We start from the raw sequence: 19,837 nt of genomic DNA on the forward strand, positions 1-19,837 counted from the left end.
ATGACATTTCTCCCGAGAAATGGCATTTCTAGTGTACAAACCATAGTCTAACTAAAAAAATCTTGGAAAATACAAAAATCATATCTATGCTATGAACCTAATAAATTTGTTGTGTCAGGTCTGTTGATGGAGTTGTATTGTAGAATTTACATAATATGATTGCTACGAAAAGAAAAAGAGGTCGCCGAAGAAAAGAGTAAATTATTAGATCTCTTTAAACAGTAAGTATCCTATCATAATATGATTCGATTCATTAATTCCATTCATTGATGTTATCATGTTTCAGTGTAGATTCAAGAAATATATAATTCTTATTTATCAGATAATTATTATGGCTTATTTCACCTTTAGTTTACAGTATATTTTACTTCGCAGGTATCAGTCTAATATAGAAGATAAGAGGACAGGCACTATATTTTTAGCACGCAAAAAAAAAAGCATGGAAGAAAATATGTACTGTATATAATGCTGTCGCCACAAGTGGGATTAGAACAGTGGAAGATTTAAAAGCCTTCTATGATAATAAAAAGCAAAAAGCTAGAAAATCCTTGTCAGAATTTAATGTAATTTATTTAATTATTAAACGATATGAGTTGACCTTTCTCTGAATAAATAATCCCACTCGACAACATAAAAATATATATAATGTTCTCAGAATTCATGAAACACCATGCTGAGCACATGGGTGCAATCTATAGCTCTCAACACCTTCAGTAACCAGCAATTTCATAAAATTCTTGTGCAACTTGCTGGTACTCTTGGGATGTTGGCATTTTAATCTGCTGAATAGCTAGGCTCGCAATAGCTTTCGTTACCCTTTGTATGATGCGGCACACTGTACATTTATAACAGTCCACCAAATTCCCAAGTTGCATAGTATCTTAGAGCTATAAGAAGTTGAGTTCTCGTATCAATTGCTTTGGAACGCCTAGTTTCAGGTTCAATCAGGTGTTCAATTTAATTCAGCAAATGCAAAATACATCCCTTATTGAACCTCGTTCTCATCATAACCAAAGAGTTCCTCTTTGACATAAATGTTCCATAAGTCCTTTCTGTCCGGTATATTTCTGGAAGTATTCGTTTCTCCATCGGACAGAGACGAGAGGCTAGACATGCTCGACAAACTAGACATAATATGTATCGAATAAAAGTAATTTTCAACAATTTTCACTTCAAAAAACGTTTAAATTATGACTTGCGTCAATTAAATGAATACTTGATGGGACAGAACTGGGTCATTAAATTTTTAACGATAAAGCGTCAAAATAATCCTCCATTTGAAGCATAAACTGTTTCCTGGAACACGAAATATCGATAATGACATGATAATGATTGGTGTGCTTTAAATTAAACGAAAAACTAATGTTTTCATTAAATCTGGTTACTTGCAACGGAAAACACCGTTAAATAAAGAATTAAAATTTTGAAGGGACCATTACAGTATAATGGACGTTCCTGCAACTGAGTTGAAGTGACCATATCATAAAGAAATAATAAAAAAAGCACCAAGAATCTATACTGACATACAGGTCTTGTATATGTCTGTGAGTTTTTTTTAAGTGTGGTTCTAAAAATTATATAAATAATATACCTACATATGTAAGTAACTAGAATGTGTATGCTTAGATGGTATATTGAATATTGGTTCATATCAATTTCTGATATATGTTGTAACGCGCGTTTCTCGGAGAAGCCTTAATCTCGAGCGCCAGCTATTCTTTTCAATAGGAAGAATAGCAAACCTACCAGAGTAGCTGCTAGCCAGAGACAGAGCTCGGTGTTGTCTAGGGTAGTAGCGACAACGAAGAAGTCAAAATCGAACTATGTAAAAGTTTATTCACAACTTCGGAAACTAATTATATGTACAAGGGAGATATGTGTGATATAAAATATGAGTGATTCTATCAGTGAAAATACATTCGGGAAATCTTATCCGGTCACGAGCACTTTATGAAATTTATACCGGGTGTAGTGAAAAATTAACGGTTCAATAAAAATGCGCCAACCAGAACTGACGAATGCTAAGGACTTGCTATACGGTATCGGTGTGTAGTTGTATTTCTCCGGGAATGAAACACAATAAGGGCGGGTCTGTTCGAGACTTTTATTCGCTGCCCCAAGGGTTATAGCACGCCATGATTGACAGCGAAGAAAATGTCTATTTTTAACGCAACTACGGGATCTCACTGACTACGTGCGGTATCTCTTATTCTCTGCCCCAAGGGTTATAGCACACCATGATTGACAGAAAAGAAGAGATTTCGGATTTAATACTTATGACGCGGACAGGGGGGTTGACGGAACTTTCCCTTCAGTACCCCAAGGGCTAGGGCGGATCTGTTCGAGACTTTTATTCGCTGCCCCAAGGGTTATAGCACACCATGATTGACAGCGAAGAAAATGTCTATTTCGCGCAACGGGGTAAAGGACGATAAAATACAACAGAAAACGATACAGTACAGCAGTGTCAAAGTTAAGGAAGTAACGGCGTAGGTCTAACAAAGAAACTGAACGGTACAGACGGGGACCTACCTCCTTTGTTTCACGCACTCGAAACTCAAAGGATTTAAAAGAAAAACTAAAAAATTAACTCTAAGCACTGATGCAAATAACACAAAATGACTATTCTTCAACGGCGAAAGAATACCGAAAATTAAATGAATTTATAACAGAAGTCACTACGTTAGCAAGCGAAAAATCGAAAACACGGAAGCGAAAGGAAAGCACTGAAGTCAAATTCAAAAGTCACTCGAAGAACTGAAGTAACAGCCGAAAAGTCGAAAAGTCGAAAAGTAAAGTGACCGTCGCGGGGGAAAATTTGCTTTTATAGGCATATCCCCTCCCACGGTAAAAATCTGAAAATTCCAGAATGCTACAAGACTGAAAAACGTCGTCAGCTCCGGTTTATCGCATATCAACAGATGAAAAACGTCGAAATCTTCAGCGGCATGTAAGAAAAACAACGTGAAATACAGATAAGCGGTTTTTTACATTTACTCTGCCTGTCGGAATGAACGTACGGAATATTCGAGAATTAAAATATTTTCAAAGACGGAAATTTAAAACGAAAAAATTCACTAAGATGAACTCCAATTTTCCTCAGAAAACTGGGGTTCATTACACCCCCTGCATCTCGGAAGAAATTAACTTACGATGAAATAGTGAGCTTAATTTCACGACTCTATCTACCCCTAGTACCTTACTTTCGCGCGCGCCACCTATATACCATAGACAAACTATACTCGTGACCAGTTTACAATAGCTGTATTCGATAGTACTTATCTTCTCTATGGTTGGCAATGGTAGTTCCAATGCGCACGCAGAAACGTCAGCGTCAGTCATTTCGGCGCAGGTCTCCGCCATCTTGTCAAAGCACCTTGTTCAGCGTTCCGTGGACACATGATGTGGGTATTTAATAGTGGAAAATCTTCTTTCTCTATGTGGAAATTCATCTTTATCGCTGGTCGGACGCGTGCCATGCTTCATCCCTCCGGTGAGTACCTAATTTAACTGTGTTTGGCGGGTGTTTGAATTCCATCGTGGTTTTGTAGGTTACCCAGGAATCGTGGGAGCTGCAACAGGTGGAAAGCCTCCAACAGATCGACGTGGGGGCTCAATGGACCGGTTCACCCCTTTCGACCTGGCCATACGGATGTTGGGACTCTCGGAGCCGGCAGGAGACTTGCAGGTGGGTAATTTCTAACAATAACTCTCCGATCTTCATCGTTCCTCGTGGTCCACTTTTCTTCTTGGAACGGTTTTCCCCTGCTTTCTGTTTTCAGGTAGACGGTGTTTTCTTCAGATAACAGTGTTAAATTGACGGTACAATAATTTGGATTCGGTTCAGGACAGAAATTGGTTAGATTTATTGGATTAATAGACGGATAGACTCAGTTGTAATGTGAAACAGTATCCTTTATTAATATTCCTTACATAAGTAACAGATTATTCGGACAGTTTTAACGGGTTCGATTCATATTTAATTGCATGCTGAACAGATGAAAATCTCTCGATACAGTATTTCGGTCAACGGTGGTGCCTGTACGGAATTTGAACGGAATTGTTACGGTGTAGTCGGTTCTAATTATGCTGAATAACGTGCTTCAGATTTACGAGATTTCTCCTTGCAGGTGGCCTTGGTATCTTGGACAGGCACGGAGGGCTAATTCCCTACTGGTTTTACCTGCTGATTCTTGGTGACAGATTGTCCGGATGCACTAGTGGTATCACACTGTACGGCAGCCTCTCTATGACGGTGATGAGAATGACAAGGACAGTTTCTAGTCAGTGTACCTAGCAGTTATTCAGATCAACAGGTAAACGGAAAATAATGATATAATCGGTAACGGAAAAAAATAACGGATTTCCTCCTTTTAGAGGTTATATCTATAGAACGGTTAACGGATCATGACAATAATATATATTATGCATGAAATGGTTTTAAATCTTTAATGTGTATGTTAGTGATTTTTCTACCCTCTGTATCTTTCAGGTCATAGACGACAGGTGAAACGACTTTAACAACGGTGAACGGACCGGAAAACTTCGGAGCCAACTTGGCGGCGAAACTGTCAACGGCAGAGGATAAAGGACGGTCCCGGCGTAGAACTTTATCTCCCACATGGTATCGGATTTCTCTTCGTCGAAGATTGTAGTGGTGAGCCTGTTGCTGGAAAGCACGGTACAGTTTAGTACGGACGAACTCATAAGCCTCCTGGAGATGTTTGATCTGTTGAGTACGGTAAGTCATGTCTCTATTTTCTTCTTCTGTACGGTTGGATTCTCCGTTCATTCCTTCATTGTGGGGGTTTGTCGAATAAATCGCCCTCGGGACTTCTAGTTCCCTTCCATAATTTAAAAATGCCGGTGTAAATCCAGTAGACTCCTGTTTAGCGGTATTGATGGCAAACGTTAACTCTCCTATCTTTTCATCCCAGGTTCGTTGATCGGCTTCACAAAACTGTGCTATCATGGTCTTTAGGGTACGGTTAGCTCTTTCTACAGGATTACACTGAGGAGTATACGGTGGTGTGAAACGGTGAGCGATGTTCAGCTCTCGGAGACTGTTCTTGAATAGCCTGCTGTCGAATTGTACTCCATTGTCGGATATTACTAGTTTTGGGCAACCATACTTCAGGATAACTTGTTCGTAGAGGGCCGAATAAACAGTTTTGGCGGTGGCTTTCCGCAACGGACGACACTCTACCCACTTTGTGAACCGGTCTTGCATTACCACGATGTAGGAGTTTCCCTTTTTTGACCGTGGCAATGGTCCAACTATGTCCGTGGATACTTCTTTGAACGGCGCATCCGCCATTCGGTGTGGTTGCATCTTACCAGGGGTTTTCTGTTGCGAAACTTTGTACTTTTGGCACGATGTGCAGTTCCTCACGTATTTCGCAATGTCTCTAAACATCCCTGGCCAGTAGTAGTTTCTGGCTATCCGTGCAATCGTTTTGGCAATCCCCATGTGACCTGCTAGTTCTGAGTCGTGGTTTTCCTGCAGTACTTCTGTTCGCTGTTCGGATGGTACACAGAGTTTCCAGGGTTGGCCGGTTCCATCTTCTGTGAAGTCGGATGAGTCCCAGAAATGTCGCAACAGTTTTCCATTTTCAACGGCGTAGTCAGGAAAATTTGCTGGGTCTTTTTCCACCTCCTGTAACTTCTTGTTGTACCATCTGCACTGGGTTGCTTCTATTTCGGCCAGGTATACGGAATCTACGGACGGTAACGGTTTAGGTGATGGCTTTTCTGCAGGTGTATTCAGGGATTTTCTCCGGTCCTGCACCTCAACAGCTTCTTGAATTTTCGGTGTTGGTTTGGCAATCAGTCGACCTTCCAGGTAACAGTCCGCGGTACTGAGGTTAATGGAAAAATTGAACCTTCCTAATACGTCCATTCCTAGAATGAGGTCAACTGGTAAATCAGTCACCAACAGAAATTTTACGTCGGTCAAGGAATAATCAGCCAGGTGAACAGCGGTAGTGTAGAGTTTGGGTGTTGTCGTGGGTTGACCATTTGCAACCACCACGAAACCATTCTCAACATGTTGTCCGGTGATTCCCTTGCTTTCACATTGTTTTGCAACTTTCCTACTTACGAAACTCTTCGTGGCTCCAGTGTCAATTAATGCTTTGTAGTGCTTTCCGGCTATCTTAACTTCGACAAGCGGTCGGTTATCATTCCAGGCGGTCGATGTTATGGGAGTCAGTGTGTCGGGAGATATGGTCGACTCCTTCACCATACCTCCGTCTAGTTTTCCGGACGGCAGGGACAATCTCGAGAGAGAATGTTTTCCCTCTGACATCGAGAACAGAATATTTTCGGTGGCCTGCGACATTCTCGACGCATGTGGCCATATCCACCACATCGGAAACACTGTGTCTGGAAGGACACTCTCCTCCCTGATGATGACTGGGTCCGGTCAGCGTGGTTGTTTTCGACTTGACGACGGGGTGGCGGTGTTGAATTTCCGGATCTACCTTCGGACCTGTCTCCAGAAGTTGGACGGTGTGATTCCTGTTGCCGGACTATTGACTCTCTGGATCGGTGTGACTCTGGACGGCTTTCCCCCGGCGGAGAAAGTCGTGTCTGGCCGGCTGGTGTCGGCGGGATTGATTTCCTATGATCAGTTGTTTGTACCTGTTCTCCGGTATCCACAGAAAAACTTGCTTGATATCGGTTCAGCTGACGGGGAGTGTACGTCAGGTGAGGTTCCTCCACGAAACCTGGCTTTGAGGGTGGCCGGGTGTACTGGCTCATCTGCCACTGGACCAGTTCAAAAACTTTTCCTTTACGGAGAAGTTCATCATACGTCTTGGTCTCCTGGAAGGCCAAGGCCTGTTGTAAGGGCGGAATCAACCTTTGTCGGATGAGTCGGATCTGCTCCACCTCGGATGGTTTTGCATAGGTGAGCTTCTGGAATAAGTTCTGCATCCGGGTAACATACAGAAGCAACTTTTCCTCAGGACCTTGTGTTCGTCTTTTTATTTCCTCTAACAGATTCTCCTCGTAGTTGACAGGCAGAAATGCTTCTTTCAGTTGGTTGGAAAAATCTTCCCAGTCCTCGAAAGTACCTCTCCTGGGAATGAACCAATCCCTTGCATCTTTCCGTAGTAATTCATAAACTGATTCGAAAACTTGTTCCAGGGACACTTTACGGGATTCAGCCAGCCTCTCCACCTCTTCAAGAAATCCGGTCACACTTCCAGTGCCATCAAAGGAAATGTTCCATTTGTGTACTGGGACAGTCGGTATTGTTGATCGGGACTCCGGTTCTGATCTGGCAGGTGTTGTGATGACTGGTCGGTCAGAACTTATCCAAGGTGCAGGTAAGTGTGGAAAAGACACCCTTCGTGTAGAATTAATCCATCTACCCTGTGTCGGACCGTCAGGTGTCGTTGTCCCACAGTCCTGTGACTGTGTGAGAGGTATCGCTGGTAACTGTCGCAGTAATGCTCTACATGTCTGTCGTGTATCATTCATGACCTCTTCTAATGTTGGATTCCTTACAGGTGTTCCAGTATGTGAGACATCGACCGCTACAGGAGGATCGACACCATCTCCCAAGTCGATAAGCGATGGCTCTCGGAGCCCTGAAATCCGTTCCGGTTGGATCGGTGACACTCCAAGTGAACTGGGCACCTCCACATCTAAGAGAGACTTCTGATGTCGGTTAGATGTCTGCAGCTGTTCACGATTGCTCCTTTTACGTAGCTCCTCTAGTGTTTCCAACGCCTTAGCTGTAGTTGCCTTCATTTGTCCAACTAGATGTAACTGTGTTGTGTCTGCAGTAACAATAAAGTCCAGCCTTCCTTGTATGTGTATCAATCGGGTGTAAATTCGCGAAAATTCGTTAGCCGCATTCTCATGATTGAAGCTCTGAAGGGATTCCACTAAATCGGTGAGTTTATTTTGACAAATCTCAATCTCCGAGGCGGGATTTAATGACGTTGGGGGTAATAGAGGTTCATTAGACTGAAGTACTTGTCGTAGTAGACTCCGTTTAGTCATCACAGTACCCGGTATCGATTGTCCTCTCAGTTGTAATTCGTATGTAAGTTCATCACTGAGTAACCGGTTTACATCCATGTTCGACATATTATTTTCGCTTAAGTCCGATTCGGAACGCACCAATCTTTCACACTCGGTATGTCCTTCACAATCTGTTCAAGTTCCAAGTCCAACCCGGTAAGTTAATCGTTAGCCAACCTATTCGCTTAAGTTCGAAGTGGGTATCGGTGTAACCCCAAAAAAAAAAAATAAAGTCTAAGTCCCGGTGTATCAGAAGAAAAAAAAAAAAAAAATCTAAGTTCAAGTCCCGGCGCACTAAAATAATCTAAGTCCCGATGTATCACACTAAAATTTTACAAGTCCGACGTTATTCGAAAAAAAAAATTTCAATCAGTCCCACTAAAGTCCGAAAATATTCGCGAAATACCGCACACACTCGCAAGTTGCCTCGTATAGTCCGGAAAATGTCCCGAAATTCGAATCGCACCAGAACGCACAGGTTAACTTCCAAATAGTTTTTTTTCAAGTTCAATATCCAGAAAATAAATCGCAATAATCGAATTTCAGTTTTCAGAAAAATCAGAAACAACTGGTAAGTTTCAACAGTACTGGTCAAAAGAAAATAAAAGCAGGTAGACAAGTTAACAATAGGGTAATAGGTGATTCACTATTAAACTGATAGGTAAATGGAAAATTTTCAGAATATAGTCCAATTCAATTCACAGTATAGCAGTTCAATACAGAGTGGCAGGTAATAAAACACAGTTCAAGTTTATTTTTCACAGTTCTCGGTTCAAGAAATAGTTACTCACTGTTCTTAGGTTTTACTCACTGTTTCGGGAATTCACTCACTGTCCGGTTAATGTTTCTCACCTCTGTTGTTTCCTACTGGATTTTGCACAGTCCCTGCTGTTTCCTACTAGATTTTGCACGGTCCCTGCTGTTTCCTACTAGATTTTGCACGGTCCCTGCTCGGGCGCCATTTTGTAACGCGCGTTTCTCGGAGAAGCCTTAATCTCGAGCGCCAGCTATTCTTTTCAATAGGAAGAATAGCAAACCTACCAGAGTAGCTGCTAGCCAGAGACAGAGCTCGGTGTTGTCTAGGGTAGTAGCGACAACGAAGAAGTCAAAATCGAACTATGTAAAAGTTTATTCACAACTTCGGAAACTAATTATATGTACAAGGGAGATATGTGTGATATAAAATATGAGTGATTCTATCAGTGAAAATACATTCGGGAAATCTTATCCGGTCACGAGCACTTTATGAAATTTATACCGGGTGTAGTGAAAAATTAACGGTTCAATAAAAATGCGCCAACCAGAACTGACGAATGCTAAGGACTTGCTATACGGTATCGGTGTGTAGTTGTATTTCTCCGGGAATGAAACACAATAAGGGCGGGTCTGTTCGAGACTTTTATTCGCTGCCCCAAGGGTTATAGCACGCCATGATTGACAGCGAAGAAAATGTCTATTTTTAACGCAACTACGGGATCTCACTGACTACGTGCGGTATCTCTTATTCTCTGCCCCAAGGGTTATAGCACACCATGATTGACAGAAAAGAAGAGATTTCGGATTTAATACTTATGACGCGGACAGGGGGGTTGACGGAACTTTCCCTTCAGTACCCCAAGGGCTAGGGCGGATCTGTACGAGACTTTTATTCGCTGCCCCAAGGGTTATAGCACACCATGATTGACAGCGAAGAAAATGTCTATTTCGCGCAACGGGGTAAAGGACGATAAAATACAACAGAAAACGATACAGTACCGCAGTGTCAAAGTTAAGGAAGTAACGGCGTAGGTCTAACAAAGAAACTGAACGGTACAGACGGGGACCTACCTCCTTTGTTTCACGCACTCGAAACTCAAAGGATTTAAAAGAAAAACTAAAAAATTAACTCTAAGCACTGATGCAAATAACACAAAATGACTATTCTTCAACGGCGAAAGAATACCGAAAATTAAATGGATTTATAACAGAAGTCACTACGTTAGCAAGCGAAAAATCGAAAACACGGAAGCGAAAGGAAAGCACTGAAGTCAAATTCAAAAGTCACTCGAAGAACTGAAGTAACAGCCGAAAAGTCGAAAAGTCGAAAAGTAAAGTGACCGTCGCGGGGGAAAATTTGCTTTTATAGGCATATCCCCTCCCACGGTAAAAATCTGAAAATTCCAGAATGCTACAAGACTGAAAAACGTCGTCAGCTCCGGTTTATCGCATATCAACAGATGAAAAACGTCGAAATCTTCAGCGGCATGTAAGAAAAACAACGTGAAATACAGATAAGCGGTTTTTTACATTTACTCTGCCTGTCGGAATGAACGTACGGAATATTCGAGAATTAAAATATTTTCAAAGACGGAAATTTAAAACGAAAAAATTCACTAAGATGAACTCCAATTTTCCTCAGAAAACTGGGGTTCATTACAATGTATATTTTACAAACATTTTATTGATTCAAAACAACCTATTGTGAAGAAATATCACCTTCGACGTATAGTAGATCACCATATACTTTAGTGCCCTAGTCAAAGCTCCATTTATTGCCCATAATTTCAATTTTTGTAAATTTTTTATAAATTGCAAATATAAATATAGCACATCCAAGAGCGTTTTTTTATTGATATCAATTGATTCTAAACAGCATTCTGATCACAAAACCAAACCATACTTTTGTTTTGTCTCTCAGGATGTTTGATTTCTGATAGAAACAAAGTCGATATTGAAATTTAATACAAGGAATAGAATTCAAATTTCGAGCCCTTCAATTGAAAAACAGAAAACTGTTCTAATTAAAAAGTTTTTCTGTATTGGCAGTGCGTTTTTAGCGACATCTCATTGTGAAGCGTGTTTTCACTGGCCAAAATGTAGTCGTTTTTTTTGATGTAGCAGGGAAAAATCTGCAAGTCAGACGAACCACCCTTTCCTGTGGGGAAACAAGTGTGGGGATTCTCACTCTCCTGAGCTCGAGAGCCACTAAAAACCCTTAACTGCTTCTTGAATATTGGTTCCGGGCATTTTTGCCTATAAACCTCTTAGCCGGTTTTCTTCTCGGACACTATCATGCTGGGATTTAGTTCTTTATCCTCTATAGGGTTACATTCTCCTTTTGCCTTCCTTTGGGTCGTAGTCCACTAGTCTCCTGAGTTCTTGATTCGGATGGTTTTTCGCTGTTTCGAATAATTTCTCTGCTTTTTCGTTCATGAATTCCATTATGGTTTCATATTTTAGGTCCGTATAAATCTGTCCATGCCTGACAAACCAAGGTGCACCAATCGCACATCGTAGCAGCTTGTTTTCAGTGGCCTGAATTCTTTTGATGTGGCTCTTTGCCGCGAAACCCCGGGCAACTGATCCATAAGTCACTTGAGGCCTAGCAACGGCTTTGATTATCTTCAATTTCGTGTCTTTCGACATGTGGCTTCTTCTTACTATTAGAGGTTAGAGTCTATTCATCGCTGCTTTCGTTTTGTCGATTGCTTGTTTGATATGACTTTTCCAAGTAAGTCCATTGTCAAGCGTTATTCCTAAATATTTGGCTTCATTTTTCCAGTCGATTTCTTCGCCGTCAACTTCTAGATTCGTTGTGGGTCGCAGTCTTCTTTTCTGTAGTAATATTACTTGGCTCTTTTGTCCATTGAGTTTGAATGTCCACTTTATGCACCAGTCATTTGTTCCGTCAATCGTTTTTTGTAGAACTCTTTCTATTACTTCCGGTTTGCGAGTTGCTATGCCTGTGTCGTCAGCATGGTTCTTGGATTCTTCGGAATATCGTGAATGTATATGTTGTACAGAAGTGGCCCAAGTACTGACCCTTGGGGTACTCCAGCCTCTATAGCTCTTGTTGTGGAACATTCTCCTTCCACTTTCACGAAAAATCTTCTATTTTTGAGATAATTCCGGATCAACCTGCATATTTTTATCGAATTTTCAGCACATCTCATCTTGTATATTAATCCTTCATGCCATACTCTGTCGAATGCTCTGGCAACGTCTAGTAAAACAAGACCTGTAACTTGTTTATTTTGGAATCCCTCTGTAATGTATTCTGTGAGCCTTAATAATTGTTGCTCTGTTGAATGCTCTCCTCTGAATCCGAACTGGTGATATTAGTTTTATATTTTCGGTTTCCTTATTTAGCCTCGTGGCTATCATTCTTTCTACTACTTTTCCTAACGCCGACAGTAGACTTATCGGTCCATAGCTTTGTTGGAACTTCTTCTCTCTGAATGGTTTATTGAACACTATGACTTCCGCTGTTTTCCATTTTTCTGGGTAGTGTTCTGTCCTCATAATTCCTTTCGCGATATTTGTTAGAGCGGCCTTACCTTTTCTAGATAATTTCTTTAACATAACATTCGTTATGTTCCGGGAACTTTCCTCTTCTCAAAACTTCCAATTATTTCCCTGATTTCATTTGGCGATGTTGGTTTGTTTATTTCAGCAGCCGCTGGTAATTCAACTTCTTCATCATTTTCTTCAACCAGTTCTTCCAGATTTTCATTATCGTCGTCTATCCTGTAATTCATTCTCGATTCCCATGATCGAGTCCGCCAATGTATCTGCCTTATCAGTTTGGTATACGACATCCCCCTTTCTCCGTGTAGGGGTGGAATTTTGGTCTTTTCTCCCCATAGCCTTGTTTGCATTCTCCATGCAGAATGATCAATTGTATTCATTTCTTGAACTCTTTTGTTCCATCTGCTTGTTCTTAGATCTTTCAGGGCATTTTTCAGAAGTTGGCTATGGCGGTTGAGGTTCCTTCTATTCAGATCATTTTTATTCAACCGATATATTCTTCTGAGACATTTACTTCTTTAGGCGTATCGCCATGCGGATGACTTGATGCGGGTGTCTTTACTATTCTCGTGCTTTTTTCGTAAGCTTTCAATATAATTCTTCCAGTTTATCAACCGCACATTCCAGATCCTCTGGAGTGCTATTTGTTGGATTTCTGTTAGTTCCAATTGTATTAAATGGTTGTATTTAGCCCACTTGGTATATTCTCTTATTTCCATCAGTTTTTCTCTTGGTTCTTCTCCAATTGTGAATTCCACTGGATTGTGGTTTGAGGTTCCATCTTCCAAAGATTCAGTCGAGAATTCTTGTGTTATATTTTTCAAATCACGATATCTATTACATCTGGTATACCTAGACCAAAATCCAGATATGTCGGTTTCTCTGGTCTTTTGCCATTTCTATTCACTGCTCTGCTGTTCCATAATGGGGATTTACAGTTGAAATCTCCGATGCAGATTTTTGGGTTTGTCCCTTCCAACATGTTGTTTATCTCCTTCTCCAATAAATTGTTTGGTGGTCGCTTATATGCTGAGGTAATTTCGACTCTTTGACGATTTAATTCGGCAACAATCGTCACTGTTTCTGTTTCTCCTTGTGTTTCGTCGGATCTACTTTTGAAGTAGTGTTTCAGATCTGTTCTCACCAATATTGCTACTCCTCCTCCGGTGTTTGTAATTCTGTCACAACTATACGTTTCATAATTCATGAAATTCAGTCGTCTGTTCCGGTTTATTCTTGTTTCCTGTAAGGCTATAATATCAGGTTGTCTTTCTGATATTATTTCTTCTATCTCGGCTTTCCGAGTGTTGATTCCGTTTATGTTTCACGAGATTATGTTGAGGGATTTCTTCCTAATATCCATAGGGTCCATTTATTCAGTTTACTGAATAATGCTTGGAGTTTTTTCTCCATTTCCCTCTCAATTTTCAACCTTATATTGTTGAAAATTTTTTGTGTGAAGATATCTAAATCATCGGCTGATTCTTCTTTTTCTTCTCCTGTTGACTGTTCACAGCCTGTTTCATTGGAAGCTACTTCTGTTCTTTATTTTTTTGAACTGGTTTTGGACTCTCTCTCTTCTTTTCCTGTTCTGTAGGTTTGGCCCTAGCTACTTCTTGAATTTTTTGATCAGTAGTTATTGTTTTTGTTACCTTCTTTTTTTTGTTCAGCTGGTTTTCGGGAATTCTTCTTCCTGGTCACCAGCTTGAACTCGCTACATCCTTTGTAGCTAGCTGGATGGCCCTCTTCCTCCACATAAGACGCATGTGGCATTCCTCTCTTCACCTTTTCTGGTAAGTGTGCAGTCATTGCTGCTATGGCTTCCTGAGCACTTCACGCATCTACACGGGAAGGAGCATTTGTTATGTGCATGGCCGTACCTTTGGCACCTGCAGCACTGGCTTGGACTTTCAGGCCTCTTTTTGTGTTCAACCACAATTCCGAGGTTGTACACTCGCTTAACTTCGAAGATTTCCTTTTTCTGGGTTTTAACCAGGTAGAGAGGTATGGGACACTTCAGCGTTTGATATTCTCTCCAATATCAGGTCGTCTTTAATCAACGCAAGATCAGCGTCGATTGGTAAATGCCTGATGACGGCATATATCTTTCTCTCCTCCTCCATTTGGCAGGATGATGATTTTTATGCCGTCTACATTTGCGCGGTGGTAGTTTATCTTTTTTGTGTAGAGAGCTTTGTATATCTTTACCCAATCTGAGGTGCCCATCATCGTGATGGGTGGGATTTTATACTTCTTAGGCATTTCTGGTGTCTGTCTGATATTTTCCTCGTCAGACGAGGAACTTTCTTTGCGCGCGCGCTTTGTAGGGGGCGCATTTTGAAGTTTGACCGGAGGCGTTATAGGGCTTTTTCTGAACTCCACAGGAACTACTTTTTTCCCCACCGACTTGGCAACTTCGGCGAAAGTTGAGGGTTTAAGCGCAGAGAGTTTCACAATTTCCACTTTGGCTTGACGGAGCTCATTCATCAAAATCGAAACCGTTTCATTAAGTTTAGCGATTTCGGCTTTCATTTCGGCGTTAATTTGTCCGACTCACGGACTCACCTTCGGTAAAGTCTTCCTCGACTTCATCAGTAGCTTCCATGTAGGAACCCTCATTATCTGAGGTCTCCAACATGGCTAAACGTTTTTAATTTTTTACGATGGCGATGAATATCAGTTAGAGAGAAAAGAAAAAAAATTACCAATTATTCTATGGACAGTGTCTCACCTGATGTAATTTGCACCTCCAACGATCTCTTGATCAGGACTGTAAACAATAACAACACAACAAAATTCATTCACAGAACTCTCCCGAATAATCAATATTCAATGAACTCCCAAAAGATATGCTCGAAAATCTTTCAATACGTCTGCTTCCGTAGCTTTGCTAGTTGGCACTTTCACTTTGACTTTCTCTTCAACTTTTACTTTTACAACACTATGAATAGGTCTGCTCTTCTCAAGATCTGACTGGCATAAAATGTAGTCGGTTTTTAGTACTCAAGATATGAGGGCGTTTCCTATCTTTCTACTCTATAATCTTGGCTTTCTCCTTTATTATTTATGTGATCTAAAGAAGATGTTCACAAGAAGCAAAATGAACTGAAGCAACTCAAACAGAAATCTCCATTTTGTTATTTCCGGAATCCTCGAGCACGTATCATCTGAAAACTTCAATTGATGAAATGAATATTGAACAAGGAAAAAATACTTCATTATCGTCTGAGGCAGAATTCTCTAAATACCGTGCACTGAATCATTCTGCCAATATAGCGCTTTGTTTTAATAAAAAGTTTCAAAGACTAAAGTGCCCGAGTACTGACCGATAGTTGCAAAGAAAATCTCCGTATTTAAAAGGCCTAGATCAGCATACAATTCACATCGACCTGAACATCAGACGTTAATAATAATTAATGACCCTGGTGCCCCCACGAAAATCCCCCGTAACACGTCGAAGTTGCCGCTGAGGTCATAAACCAGTGATTATTATAATGAGCCACAATTCACCCCGGGTTTGACAGAGCCGATTCGAAGTTTGTCCCTGCAGACACGCTTTAGAGGCGTCTTGGGACGGTTTGCGAAATTGGACGCGGTTTTGGCTGAGCGGCGTGTTTTTGGCATGGTGATCGGTCGTTTTGTAATAACGATGATCCGGCAGAACTTCAGTTGGAAAACGGTCAAATTCTATAGTAATGTTTGTTATGCGAGTTGCATATTCCGTATATTTACGATGAGGGAAGAATTATTATCGCGATTAATCAAATTGATGTGAGATGCAGTAGGTTTACACTGGTCAACAGTACTCTCAAAAATACCCTGAAATACTTGATTATCACGCTGCAAACTAATATAAAGGGTGTTTCAAATTGCGCGGTTTTTTTTAAGAATAAATAAAATATAGATGGCGCACCGAATTCGTCTGGGTATTTTGACATTTAAAAAGTACGATGTACGACATTTATAAAAATGGCTTCGTACACGATACAACAACGCGTTCAAATTGTTAAATTATTTCATGAAAATCAGCGATCTGTTGAAAGTGTTTTTAAAAAATCACGTGAATTTTATGGTTTAAATTATCGTACATCTGAAAGGTCGAATTATTAACAAATTTCAAGAGACCGGTTCGGTGATAATCGAATTTTTGTGACCAGGATATTGATAAAGAGAACATTTGGTTTCAACACCTCACTTTGCAAATGACACAATTGATTTATTGAAACAATAATTTCCTGGACGAATAATCTCCAGAAACGTTGATGTCAATTGGCAACCAAGATCATGTGATTTGACACCGTTGGACTTTTTTCTTTGGAGGTTATGTGAGAAGCCAGGTCTATAAGAATAATCCACAATCGTTTCCTGAACTAAAGAATGAAATAATTCGTGTCATAAGTGAGTTAGAGTCTTAATTATGTCAAAATTTCATTGAAAATTTGAACAAAAGAGTAGACGTCTGTAGAGCTGCAAGGGGAGGCCATTTGCCAAATATTATTTTTCGTACATAAATGTCATAACTGATACTTCAATTACCAATAAACAGTTTTTGAAAAAGATTGCTAAATATGTGTTTTATTTATTTAAAAAAAAACGCGTAATTTGAAACACCCTTTATGATAGACAATATTATATTATTATTCAACGAGCACAAAATGATGGCTGATTGTAATTTTGTGCGAGTAGAATACTATACTTTGTCCACGACTTCCTCGAAAGAATTAGTAATAATCTGCATTTCCAACAATAAAAATAGTTATCAAAAGCGTCGACATAACAGTTTCTGTGTTCACTGAAAACTGCATACTCACGAAAACGTCATCTAGGTATTTCACTTCAATCAATTCTATTCCTTCTAGGTCCTGTATTTTCATGTTATACAATTCATTTGCTCGGCATGTACCCATAACACCCATTATCATTGTAACCTACTAAAATGTATGATATTTCATGAATATAAATCGATCTACTCCTTCAATAGGGCCAATTTTTTACCTTCATTGCAAAATACTTTTCATCGCATGCTTCAGAAATGAATTTTTTGATTTCTTGGCAAGAAAACACTCTAGCTTTTTTCGGCCGAAAACCATCTGATTTCCTTTTCAAAAGTGAACACAGTTTTTAATAATTTTCGATATCGCTGCCTTCATTTATGTTGGGAGTAGTCTTCAGCATGGAATAATGGGACCATAATGTTGATGGTTTATGGTGAGCTGATAATTTCGAGAAATGTGCCAATAAAACTACCTCAGAAAATGATTGGATTTTATTTGCTGCTCTCCAGTCCATGAAATTGTTGAACACTTTTAGGTAGAGATTTCTTGATTTTTCCGGCAATAGATTCAATGTTGCAATGTTTGCAACATCTCTTATTTCCAGTGGAGTACACAAAATTTCTTCATCACTTTCGGTTTCCATGATGAATTCAAGAACAATTACAATTTATGAGACGCAAATTTTTTCAAACAGACGTTTCAAATATTTTTCAATCTGTCCAGCTATATCGAATATGAAACATCATAGAAAACACATCATATGGATCTATTCGGTAAAGTCCCACATAGCCAGGTTGGTGTGTGGTAAAAGTTCTTGCCTTCCACTCGGTGGTCCCGGGTTCGAATCTCGAGATTTATTGGATGAAAAATTTTATAGCATTTATTTCAAATCGTTTGATAGACTTCAATCTGTTGAAAATAATGACTCATTACTCAACACTTATTATACACGCGTTGTAATATGACTATCATGTTGCTTCTGAAAGCTCATCCGTAAGTTACGGATTATAGGGTAGTCGTGGACAGAATGGTTTTCTCCGCCAACCATAAAGCACAGCCCTACTGATATTATGTGGAGTAGCGTAAAGAATTTTTATGGCGAGTCAACAGTTGCAATAAGTAATGCAAATGCTTTTGACCAGGTATAGCCTGACGGATTTCTTCCTGGACTCTGGATGTGAATCTTGAACTTTCTTTGCGGACGGATGAAAATATGTGAAAGGTTGCTATCGAACCCCGGGGTTTCATAAAGCTTGATCGGCAATCAACGCTTGATTGACGAATAGATGTCAAGTTGTTTTCAGTCGATAACTCAGTCATGTTCCATCAGAATATTATTTTCCCACCAAATTATGATCTAAATAAGTCTATTCAATTACTACTCTGACAAAAAAATATCCGGAATTTTGAAATAAAACGCACAAATATTAAACTTCTTCCATATTTATTGAATCTCCTTCAAAAAATGCTCCATTTGAAGCGATACACATGTGCCAACGTTTTTTCCAATCATGGAAACATTTTTTATAGGGGCTATACTGACAGTCCTACCAACATACAGAAACTTCAAATACTTAAAAATACTCAACTCGGGCAATTTAAATGAGAACTTTACTTTTTTGTCAGAGTGTATACTCTATTTCTTCAATATATTCAGAAATTGAAAGGTTGCAGTGATTTCGTCTTAGAAATCGAGTAATTGTCAAATCGTTGATCGGACAATCAAAGTTTTATGAAACCCGCTTTAATTGATACGGTGTCCCTTTTATCGACATTCGCCTCAACACTCTTTCTGATTAACATCAATGACCTTCTGTACGGAACAAAAACTCTTCTATACTCATTTGCAGACAGTACTCTTCAATACAACATTACGTTTTAAAGCCAGTCTTCCTTTTCGACCTCAACATCACGAGATGTAAGCACTTAGCAGATATCCAATCTACATGACCTTCTTGTGTTCTGGGAACCTCTTGATCTTCAATTGATCGAAAAAGCACTTTTGCAGTTCATCCAAGAAATCGGCTACATGAGCTGAATCTACTGCATAAGGACTACTTGCGGCTTGTTGAAGCGAGACTTTTTCCGATACAACCACGTGCTGCACTTGGCAATAACTGCTGAAAAGAAGCTGGAGCTCATATATATTTTTCACTTTTAACTTGAAAATACTCAAGAAGAAAAAAAACGGCATTAGAATACTGCTTGATTGGGTCAAAAAACGGGCTAATTATCTGTTATCAATCCCTGGGTATTTGAAATTGTAGGCAGTAGCTAATTTGGCCCCTTTTGAAACCATTTTGCATATTGTCATTTTATCATCTTTCTCCAAAATTTTTTCAAGAATCCTTCACTTTGGACTTTCAGAGTTTTTTAATAAATTCAATATCTTTCTGAAATGCCAGGACGGCTTTGTAAAAATAGAAACGGCTATCTTCGACCTCACCAATGAAATTAATAAGGCACTTGAACAAAGCGAAATACCAATTGGCCTCTTTTTAGATCTATCAAAGGCATTTGATTGTGTAGAATATAGAAAATTGTTAGAAATATTAGATAACTGTAGAATTTGGGATAACCAGCTAAAGTTAATCCAGAGTTACTAAGCGGACAGAAAGCAGAGAATCATTGTGGAGCTTGAAGATGGAATTGTTATCTCTGATGACAGGGCTACCAATGAAAAAACTTATTATTGAGGCTCTTGAACAAGGCAAGAAACCAATTATTGGCTTCTTTTCAGA

At 39.8% G+C, this 19,837-nt stretch overlaps 1 protein-coding gene and 1 long non-coding RNA gene across 3 annotated transcripts in view; one reads left to right on the plus strand and one right to left on the minus strand.

Moving 5' to 3' along the window:
• Positions 1-19,837, minus strand: part of LOC123318930 (C3 and PZP-like alpha-2-macroglobulin domain-containing protein 8) — a 1,198,665-nt gene that overhangs the window by 981,448 nt on the left and 197,380 nt on the right. The window lies entirely within an intron of this gene.
• LOC123318943 lies at positions 3,279-4,553 on the plus strand. Its single transcript, XR_006538423.1, has 3 exons — positions 3,279-3,688; positions 4,131-4,316; positions 4,493-4,553. It is a non-coding gene; the product is annotated as an uncharacterized LOC123318943 (long non-coding RNA).

Source organism: Coccinella septempunctata, chromosome 8 (assembly GCF_907165205.1).
Source record: "Coccinella septempunctata chromosome 8, icCocSept1.1, whole genome shotgun sequence".
NCBI lineage: Eukaryota > Metazoa > Arthropoda > Insecta > Coleoptera > Coccinellidae > Coccinella > Coccinella septempunctata.